The sequence below is a fragment of the Phoenix dactylifera genome, unplaced genomic scaffold, assembly GCF_009389715.1.
Source record: "Phoenix dactylifera cultivar Barhee BC4 unplaced genomic scaffold, palm_55x_up_171113_PBpolish2nd_filt_p 000762F, whole genome shotgun sequence".
Taxonomy (NCBI): Eukaryota; Viridiplantae; Streptophyta; class Magnoliopsida; order Arecales; family Arecaceae; genus Phoenix; species Phoenix dactylifera.
The window spans coordinates 164,159-175,787 of record NW_024068133.1 but is presented as its reverse complement, the minus strand read 5'-3'; the positions used below and the strand labels follow the sequence as shown (position 1 = coordinate 175,787).

General features: G+C 40.2%; 1 long non-coding RNA gene across 1 annotated transcript; it reads left to right on the top strand.

Annotated features, from left to right (window-relative positions):
- Positions 1 to 3,017: 3,017 nt before the first annotated feature.
- Positions 3,018 to 9,378, top strand: LOC120107095. Its single transcript, XR_005509046.1, has 2 exons — positions 3,018 to 3,195; positions 7,983 to 9,378. It is a non-coding gene; the product is annotated as an uncharacterized LOC120107095 (long non-coding RNA).
- Positions 9,379 to 11,629: the final 2,251 nt, after the last annotated feature.

The window sequence follows — 11,629 nt, the reverse complement described above, 5'->3', positions numbered from 1 at the left end:
AGCTGTGAAAAATATTCTTAAGTACTTAAGAAGGACTAAAGATAGTTTTCTAGTTTATGGAGGATCTGAGTTGAAACTAGAAGGATTTTTTGATTCTAGTTTTCAATCAGACCCAGATGATAGCAAGTCCACTTCAGGGTATGTCTTTACCCTAAATGGTGGTGCAGTGAGCTGGAAGAGTTCCAAGCAGCAAACTGTAGCTGACTCAACTACTGAGGCAGAATACATCGCTGTAAGTGAAGCCGCTGAGGAAGCTGTCTGGATGAAGAAGTTCATCTCTGAGTTGGGAGTAGTTCCGGAGATTGCTGGACCAGTTCCAGTTTATTGTGACAACACTAGAGCTGTTGCTCAAGCAAAGTAACCAAGGTCTCATCACAAATTCAAGCACATTCTAAGACGCTTCCACCTCATTCGAGAGATCGTCGAGAGACAAGACATAGTCATTGAACGAGTAGACACAAAAAACAACCTAGCAGACCCGTTCACTAAAGCTCTATCACAACAGCAGTTCGATCACCACCTCGATTGTATGGGGTGATAAGTGCTAAATAATATATAAATTAATCTATTTTTTATGGCATTTATGATTATTTTTATACATATATTTTTAGATTTAAACATAAGAAAATGTTTTCCCCTTCATTACGGCATTATTAAAAATAATTCGAGTTTGCTTAATTTTATTGGTCAAGTCTCATGTGTGCAGGTCGTGTTTGCAGCTGAACCCGTGTCCACGTCACCCTTTAAGTATTTAGAGATCAAGTTTCCACTCTCCCTCTCATGTCCAAAGAACAGAACAAACATCTCCCCCACTCAAATAATCCCAACTGAATCCACATGTTAATTCCCCTGCTTTACATCTCGTGCATGCTCTTCCCTTCCGCATTTTTCTCATCTTCCACTTCTTCCACGCGTCGGGCTCATCACATCCTCCCAACCGTGATCTTCTCCCGTTCGGATCAGCACCCCATTTCTTCCGAACGCCCACGGATAAGCCCAAGCTACCTATCCCGTGTCCACAAATCAAGCCTCCACAGCCTTATCTTCCCAGCCGAATCTATCACTTCATCCCAATCCTCCTCTTCCGGCTTGATTCCAAAGATCCCCTTATCCAAGGATTCATCCCAACATCTTCCGGATTAGCATCCTAGCTATGAGCATCGCCTGTTCTTCCTTCACGAGTCTGAACCAAATGCACAGCATCTACCGTATCCAACTTCTTCCAGCATCCTCTTCCTTCGGAACAGAGTATCAGCCTATCCACTTGATCCTCTTCTTCCCAGATTGCTTCCCAGCATCCCACGGTCAGCCATCGTCCGGATTAATCCCAGCATATCCATGGATAAACTCCGAACTGATTTATCTCCCAGATTTTCTCTTCGGAATCATCCAAGCTCCCATCCGCAATCACCTCCCAGCTTCTTCCAAATCCCCTGCATCCTCCGCATTCCCTCCGTGACGTGTTCCCAAACTTTCCCGAACTTATCCTCCCAAGATAAATCCTATCCAACTTTCAGAACCATTACTCTCCCAGCTTGATCCCAAGGAATCTCCCAACGACCCAGCTATTCCGCTCCACAAGTTCATGCGTGCTTCCCGAGTTGGCCACGTCCTGCATCTTTCCCTGTTTCAGATCCACTCCCAACCGCATCTCGACCGGATCAGCTCCATCCAGCAGCATCAGTTTCTTCCGGATTCTCCCCAGCGGAACAAGAGTTCATCCACGAACAAGCTTCGAAGATCTCAACATCTCGTGCGCCCAATCCTTCTTCCGCATGCATTCCACGTCATTGTATCCCGTCCGAATCCAAAGAACAGAGTCTTCTCACATATCAATTCCCTTTTATGGCGCGATTCATCCTCATCCTCTTGTTCAACATGTTCACAACCGCTCTCGGATCAATTCGAATCCAGCTTCACGTCCAAGGATCGAGAGTTATCTGCCTTCCATCCTTATCTTGCAACAGGGGAGGAGAGGGGAGGAGTGCAGCCTATAAAAGGTCCAGACGAGAAACAGGGGGATCAACTTCTCTTTGGCAACCTATTCGGAAGGAGCGAGCCGGCTGGTCCCAAGCGGAGCTCACAGGCAAAATCCCACAGAAGACAGAGGAGGGAGAAGAGTTTCTTGAGTATTCTGGGAATGATTTCTCAGAAGAGCTGAGAGGGAGCCGTTTTCAGTAGAAGCTACACCGGAAGGAGACGTCGAAGAAATGGAGGTAGCCATGATGGGAGCCCGCTGCTGTGCCACTGCTGCTGCCGTTCTCCACTCCATGGAAGGCTGATCTCCTCTCTAGGGCTGGATGCAGCCCTAACACAGGGACATGGGTTTTATATTTCATTTTATATTCTTGGGGTTATATGAACTTATTGTTTTTAATGGATATCTTCTTTTGAATCATATTTAATTTCTGTGATTTTAAGTATAATGTTTATACAACTGTTCTTCATGATCACTAAGTAAATATTAGATAGTCCATGCTTAGGGAAGATGCGATGTGCTGCCACCTTAAATTAGGGAAGACATTTCATGCCAACTGAAGATGGATTATGCCTAAATTACTTTTGTGAATTTCTATTCGAATGCTTATTAGGCTTGTAGCCAATTTGCATGTTAATCCAAGAACGAAATAAATTATAAATAACCCTTGTTGTGATGTTAGTGGTGAATTCCTTGCCCTAGATTCTCCCAAACTGATATCATTTTAATTGCATTTTCTTTTATTAAATTGCTTAGTTTAATAGTCTTCACAAATTCATCCTTTTAAATATTTTTATTTTTAAGAAAACAACTATACCCCAATCCCGGTGGATCGATACCCGTAATCACTATCCTACCAGATACGTGCTATTGCGTAGTCTTTAAAGTTGACTATCAATTTTTGGCGCCGTTGCCGGGGATTGCTAGCATAGTTGTTTTTCTTTTCATAAAAAATTTAAAAATAAATAAATAAAAATAAAATAATAATAATTATATATATATATCTAAAAAATATATAATAAAAATATTTTCTATTTTTGTTACTTTACTTATCCCTTTTTTTCTCTCTTACTAATTTTTGGGTTTTTCTTTTTGTATGATTTGATCAGGAATCAAAGAGAGCATCTGGGACAATCAAAAAAAGGAACTGCTAGAGAAGGAATGCTGTAGAGGTTTGCCTAAAAAATAAAAAAAAATTGCTGAAAAAATTTCCTTTGGTAACCTCTAAACCTTTCTTATTTAAATTGATCCCTAGTTTGCTTGAAATTGTGTGGTGATTGTTGGATTTTAATTTCAGTAAAAGTGTGAATGCATGCTTGATACACACACCAATTAATCCGCACATAGTAAGGGCAATCACCCCAACAAGATAAGAACTGGATTTCATCACCAAATTCTTGCCCGAATTAGGTGAACCAATTCGCACATAGCTATCATTTTAATTAAAATCAATTAGACGTTGGCCCCTAGGGACATTCGAGCTCAATAGGACGAAGATCACCGAAAGTTGCACCAATTTCGCTCTGTGGCTCAGTTGATGTCTAGGCAAGCTTTGTCCCAAGGGAGACAGTTCATCTGTTCGAGGCAAGTAATTTTTAAGTGGGACCTTTGCAACGCATCGTGACCCCCCCACTTACTTGGGAGCTTACCTGGTCAACTCAGTCATTAGACCGGATTGGAGGCTTAGGTGCCCTCTTCAAACCAGTTAGGAGCTGTCTAGTGATTTTAGGGCAAACATAAGGATTTGAAGTGTTTTTCTTTTAATGCATGCTTAGCATCACTTGACTGATTAGAAAAGCATTAGTGTATGTTAGGGTGTCGTTCCAGATCTCCGGAATTAATACCTTTTGACCTTGAAATAGAGCGTTCTATTAGGACCCTTCGAGCCGAAATCCGCACCTATAGAACCATAGGATCTGCCCCACCTGTCGAGATGGCTGAAGAACAACCCAAGTTGTTAAAGGAGTACTTTACTCCTTCCATTTATACCTCTCCATCTTGTATTCGACTACCTGATACCACTGCTGCTGCACAATTTGAAATTAAATCTAGTGTTATCCAAATGCTTCCCTCTTTTTATGGACTCAACAATGAAGACCCATACAAACATTTAGATGAGTTCCTTGAGATCTGCACCACTGTCAAAATTCAGAACTTCACTGATGATGCTCTGAAACTTAGGCTATTCCCTTTCTTCCTTAAGGATAGAGCTAAGCAGTGGCTCTATTCATTAGAAGCTAATTCTATTCTTTCATGGGCTCAAATGCAACATGAATTTCTAAAAAAATATTTTCCCATAGGAAGAACAAACCAATTTAGGCGTGCTATCACGAACTTCTCCCAATCTGACGGGGAAGAATTTCATGAAACTTGAGAAAAATTTAGAGATTTACTCCGAAAATGCCCGCATCATCAAATACCCAAGTGGCAATTAGTGCAATGCTTTTATGACGGACTGTCCGAACGAAATCGTCAAATGGTTGATGCTTCTTGTGGGGGTACTTTCATGCTTAAAAGTGAACATGAGGCATGGCAATTGTTTGAGAACCTTAATGAAAATTTCCTCCACCATGCTTCCTCTGCTCGTCAAGCACCCCCGAGTTCTCAAAGAAAAGGAACCATATATGAAGTTAGCCAGTCCATAGGTCTATCTGACAAAGTAGATGCACTACCTCGCAAGTTGGACCAGCTAATGTCTAGAGAACAACTTCCAAACTTTCCCCAAGCACAAGTTTGTGCTCTCTGTTCTAGCCCGTCTCACCCTATTTTTGAGTGCCCTTTGGCAGCTCAATACCCTGAATTTGTGCAAGAACAAGTAAATGCTGCCCAAACACAGTCCCGACCGGGTAATGATCCATATTCTACCACTTACAACCCGGGATGGCGCAACCATCCGAATTTCTCTTGGAAGCAGCAGACTCCCAATACTTCCCAACCTTATTCCCAAAATTTTCAACCATTCCAGAATGTTAATCCCTACCGTCTTTCGACTCAATTTCAACACACTCCTCCTCCACCCCAAAGAAACACAGCCTTTGAGGAGAAAGTGTTGACCGCCCTTCAAGGTTTGGAAACCATTACACAATTGGTGCACTCTCACACGCAATCCATCGCCAAGATAGAATCCCAAATGGGGCAACTAGCTAATGCACTGAACAAGCGAGAGGAAGGAAAGCTTCCAAGCCAACCAGTGAGTAATCCTAGGGGACAATACATGGCTCAAGAAAATCAACTAAATACAATTCATCATGAACAAGCCAATGCTTTGACTACCCTAAGGAGTGGACGTGTAGTAGACAATAAGATTAGGAAGGATAACAATAAGGAAGGTGAAGAAAAGGATAGAAAAATATCAAATGAAAATCTAAAACCTTTTTCTTCTTCTTCAGCTAGTCCACCTTCTGCCGAAACTCACATTCCAAAGGCCCCATTTCCTGAAGCACTTAATGCACCCACTCCCTTTGGCAAGAAAGGAACTTCACTACAGGAGATGATGAAAATTTTCAAACAAGTAAAAATTAACCTTCCGCTTCTTGATGCTATTCGACAAGTTCCCTCCTATGCCAAATTTCTCAAAGATCTTTGTACCCAAAAGCGAAAATCTAGGACACATGTGCCTAAAAAGATCTTCCTAACTGAGCAAGTGAGTTCTATTCTCCAACACAACACTCCTCCGAAATTCAAAGATCCTGGTGCTCCCACCATCTCCTGTGTCTTAGGAAATAATTTCATTAATCGAGCACTATTAGATCTAGGGGCAAGTGTCAACCTTTTACCTTACTCAGTTTATGAGAAACTTGGGTTAGGTGAGTTGAAACCAACCTCAGTATCCCTTCAATTGGCTGATCGATCTGTAAAAACACCACGTGGGATAATTGAAGATGTTCTTGTCAAGGTAGACAAATTCTATTTTCCAGTAGATTTTATCGTCCTTGATATGGAACATGAGCCTAATCCTAAGAAACAAATCCCCGTGATCCTTGGGCGCCCCTTTTTAGCTACAGCCAATGCGAGTATAAATTGTAGAACTGGGGTGATGAATATATCCTTTGGGAATATGAAGGTCAAGTTAAATATATTTCGTGCCTCTGATCAACCCGCAAAGAAAGTTGAGTGCTTCCTAATAGATAAAATGGACGATCTTGTAGAAGAAAACCTTTCCTATATTTTAGCAGATGACCTTCTGAAAACATGCTTGGCCCATTTTGACTTAGATATAGACAAGGCCATAGAAGCAGTCAACTTCTTGCTCGACAATCAGTCTCCCACAAATTTTCTTCCTTGGAGAACTCGACATTACCCGGTATGATTTGATAAGGATGCGCTGCGTCTGGCTGAAGACGTTAAACTTAGCGCTTGTTGGGAGGCAACCCAATTTTCATAGGTCATTTTTGCATTTTTTCTTATTGTATTTTTTCAATTTCTTAGCAGGAGTCCTCATATTACTGATGCAGCTAAGGTAACATGCTTCTATACTCCATATGCATCATATTTTCATCCCAAATAAAAAAATATATTAAAAAAATTAAAAATCATAATATAATATCTCAAAAAAAATAAAATAAAAAAATAAAAAAAAACATTGAGGACAATGTCTGATCTAGGTTGGGGGGTATAGGATTCAAATTTTTGAAGAAATTTTTCGCATTTTCGTATTTTTGAATAAATTTTTCGAAAAAAAAAAGAAGAAAAAAAAAACTTAATTTCTATGCCTTAGTGCTGAAATGATAAAAACACAAAGTATATAAAATCTAAAAAGCTCAATGATTAGTCAGGAGTAAGACTATTTGAGTTCTTTTCATTAAAAGTTCTTTTAGTGAGTTGTAAGATAATTTTTACTTTGGAATTTCACAACACACATGGCCTACACTTCTAAGGGTTAGGTTCAACATTATGTTGTTAAGTCTGGTAGCAACCTTGAGTCCTGATGAATCATACTTATCTAATTCACTTTTATCAAAAAAAAAAGAAAAAAAAAAGAAAAAAAAGAGTGAATTTAGTCAGGTACATCGAAAAGGGCTACCTATTGTCAAAGGTCAGCGGGCTTGTGATGAGGAACCCGAGCATAGGTCCGCAGGGGAGTCTTAATGCCCAACCCCTTATGCCATCTGGTGTGGGAGTGTTGACTGAATGCTCGCTACACGGAGGAATCATTACAAGAGTAAAAGTGTGTAATTTATTTATAAATACAAAATAAAAAAAAATATAAAATAAAAAAATATAAAAAATAATAATAATATTGACCTTGAAAAAGACGATAGTGTGAAAGCCGTCGTTATAAACATTCGAGTAAACTGGAATATTACAGATAAAGCCCATGAGGTATTAAAGTAAACATCCACAACTCTCGAAATCTTGCAAGATAGGATGATTTTAAATCAGTGATTAGGTCTTATCTGACCAATTCTTGGAAACTACTAGTTTTAGCAGTATTTTGGAGAATCTAAAGCCTTAGCTTGTGTATGGTCAAGATATCACCGAGCACCCAAGTATAAATTAGCCTTACAATTCTCTAACGGAAACTTAATGACTTCAACTTAAGTTGCATACTGACCTAAGATTTGGGCTGACTTAGTAATTAAAACTTTGTGTGCTTTTGAAATTCTTGGCACTTATGCATTTGAAGTTAGATTTTATAAAACAATAAACTCTTTGGGTAGAGACAACAGTTTGTGGGTATCTGAGCCAGAAACCCTCACGAGACAAAACTCGTCCACTAGGGCCACTTAGGGGTTTAAAGCCTTATTGCATACGGTAAATGCAATCGCGATTCCTGCGAAAGTGAGTTAGTTTTATTTTGCTCGAGGACTAGCAAAGTGTAGGTTTGGGGGTGTAATAAGTGCTAAATAATGTATAAATTAATCTATTTTTCATGGCACTTATGATTATTTTTATACATATATTTTTAGATTTAAACATAAGAAAATGTTTTCCCCTTCATTACGGCATTATTAAAAATAATTCGAGTTTGCTTAATTTTATTGGTCGAGTCTCATGTGTGCAGGTCGCATTTGCAGCTGAACCCGTGTCCACGTCACCCTTTAAGTATTTAGAGATCAAGCTTCCACTCTCCCTCTCATGTCCAAAGAACAGAACAAACATCTCCCCCACTCAAATAATCCCAACTGAATCCACATGTTAATTCCCCTGCTTTACATCTCGTGCATGCTCTTCCCTTCCGCATTTTTCTCATCTTCCACTTCTTCCACGCGTCGGGCTCATCACATCCTCCCAACCGTGATCTTCTCCCGTTCGGATCAGCACCCCATTTCTTCCGAACGCCCACGGATAAGCCCAAGCTACCTATCCCGTGTCCACAAATCAAGCCTCCACAGCCTTATCTTCCCAGCCGAATCTATCACTTCATCCCAATCCTCCTCTTCCGGCTTGATTCCAAAGATCCCCTTATCCACGGATTCATCCCAACATCTTCCGGATTAGCATCCTAGCTATGAGCATCGCCTGTTCTTCCTTCACGAATCTGAACCAAATGCACAGCATCTACCGTATCCAACTTCTTCCAGCATCCTCTTCCTTCGGAACAGAGTATCAGCCTATCCACTTGATCCTCTTCTTCCCAGATTGCTTCCCAGCATCCCACGGTCAGCCATCGTCCGGATTAATCCCAGCATATCCATGGATAAACTCCGAACTGATTTATCTCCCAGATTTTCTCTGCGGAATCATCCAAGCTCCCATCCGCAATCACCTCCCAGCTTCTTCCAAATCCCCTGCATCCTCCGCATTCCCTCCGTGACGTGTTCCCAAACTTTCCCGAACTTATCCTCCCAAGATAAATCCTATCCAACTTTCAGAACCATTACTCTCCCAGCTTGATCCCAAGGAATCTCCCAACGACCCAGCTATTCCGCTCCACAAGTTCATGCGTGCTTCCCGAGTTGGCCACGTCCTGCATCTTTCCCTGTTTCAGATCCACTCCCAACCGCATCTCGACCGGATCAGCTCCATCCAGCAGCATCAGTTTCTTCCGGATTCTCCCCAGCGGAACAAGAGTTCATCCACGAACAAGCTTCGAAGATCTCAACATCTCGTGCGCCCAATCCTTCTTCCGCATGCATTCCACGTCATTGTATCCCGTCCGAATCCAAAGAACAGAGTCTTCTCACATATCAAGTCCCTTTTATGGCGCGATTCATCCTCATCCTCTTGTTCAACGTGTTCACAACCGCTCTCGGATCAATTCGAATCCAGCTTCACATCCAAGGATCGAGAGTTATCTGCCTTCCATCCTTATCTTGCAACAGGGGAGGAGAGGGGAGGAGTGCAGCCTATAAAAGGTCCAGACGAGAAACAGGGGGATCAACTTCTCTTTGGCAAGCTATTCGGAAGGAGGGAGCCGGCTGGTCCCAAGCGGAGCTCACAGGCAAAATCCCACAGAAGACAGAGGAGGGAGAAGAGTTTCTTGAGTATTCTGGGAATGATTTCTCAGAAGAGCTGAGAGGGAGCCGTTTTCAGTAGAAGCTACACCGGAAGGAGACGTCGAAGAAATGGAGGTAGCCATGATGGGAGCCCGCTGCTGTGCCACTGCTGCTGCCATCCTCCACTCCATGGAAGGCTGATCTCCTCTCTAGGGCTGGATGCAGTCCTAACACAGGGACATGGGTTTTATATTTTATTTTATTCTTGGGGTTGTATGAACTTATTGTTTTTAATGGATATCTTCTTTTGAATCATATTTAATTTCTGTGATTTTAAGTATGATGTTTATACAACTGTTCTTCATGATCACTAAGTAAATATAAGATAGTCCATGCTTAGGGAAGATGCGATGTGCTGCCACCTTAGATTAGGGTAGACATTTCATGCCAACTGAAGATGGATTATGCCTAAATTACTTTTGTGAATTTCAATTCGAATGCTTATTAGGCTTGTAGCCAATTTGCATGTTAATCCAAGAATGAAATAAATTATAAATAACCCTTGTTCTGATGTTAGTGGTGAATTCCTTGCCCTAGATTCTCCCAAACTGATATCATTTTAATTGCATTTTCTTTTATTAAATTGCTTAGTTTAATAGTCTTCACAAATTCATCCTTTTAAATATTTTTATTTTTAAGAAAACAACTATACCCCAATTTCTGTGGATCAATATCCGTAATTACTATCCTACCAGATACGTGCTATTGCGTGGTCTTTAAAGTTGACTATCATGGGGATGAAATATAAGGGCGATTGGCTTTAGCGCAAGTGGGAGATTGAAAGAGTAGATGTCCTGCAAGCCAATCGCAATATGTATTGTGAAGGATTTTCTTTTGATTTTCCAAATCATGTACATGACATTCAATATAAATAAAGGCATTGTGTTTCATCATATGCTGTTGATTATATTTGTGATGAACTCCTTAGATTAAGGCAATGATTTTGAGGCTATGATGAGATCATACTAGTGAGACCTAAAATCCTAAAATTCTAATCTTAAATATTCCCAGTCATTGGTACATTGAGTTGGGGATCAATGTTTACCGGAAGACTGGCACATCTTATGTATGCTCGATGCAGAGGGTGATTGATCTCACAATCACTTGTGTGGAGACACTAATGCAAAGATGTGGGTGCTCATTAGAGAAATGAGTTCACTGAATTGACCTACAAAGAGAAATCTTATGAAGTCTTACTTACATGTTAAAAGATGATTCTCTTAGTGGAAGTTGTGCAACTGATCCTTTGACCTGAGATCACCATAGTATCTTGTGCACATAAATCCATATTTTGGTTTCCACTCATTCATGACAATAAGTTATATACGAGGTCTTCTGGATATGGTGGAATGTGTACGAAGGTTATGAGTAGGTCAACAAGGAATTAATCACTTCTAGTAAGAGAAGATCGCATCCTATTTATTCTAATCATATGATAATTCAGGAAGCCTTTGATCAAAGCACAATGAAAATTAGAAAGAGTTTCTAATATTTTATTATTCGAATTATCATTAGAAGATTGAGAAATATATGAATATGAAATTGAGTTTGACATATATTCATACTCATATACATATTCGGGATGCAGTTTGTTTAAAGGATTGAATTGCATGGTAACTTGCCACTGAAGGGTATTTTTGGTATTTCTACCAAATTTCATATTTTTCGGGTAGACATGACACGTTGCTAGACGTCAATCTTGTCTTATAGGTTTGATCAAATTAAAGAGTTTAATTCGATCACCAATTAGAAAGGATTCTAATGGTTATGTTCGGGTTCGCACAGTTTGGACTTAAATCGATTAGAAGAGTTCTAATCAAGTTGGGTCAACTCGCACTCACACCTATTGCTGGCTAAGTATGGAACCCAATGGGTCACACACAAGAAAACTTATTAAGGGTCTAATTGGATTAGATCATGTTTGCAAGATAGACATCCTAGCAGGTGTTGCAAACCCTTAGCTCTTGATTCGAATTGGATTCGAATCCGATTCTTAATTGATCTAATTGGATTAGATCATGTTCTAATATGGGTTAGCCAAGAGTTGGCACCTAATTGGCTTGGTTTGAGTCTAATTGGATTAGATTTAATAAATCATTCAATCTAGACCGTTAGATCTTGATCTACCGTTGGATGAAGACATAATGAAGAGTTGGTTTAACCCAATTGGATTGAGTTAGAGGATGGCTACCATAATTGACTATTGGATCTT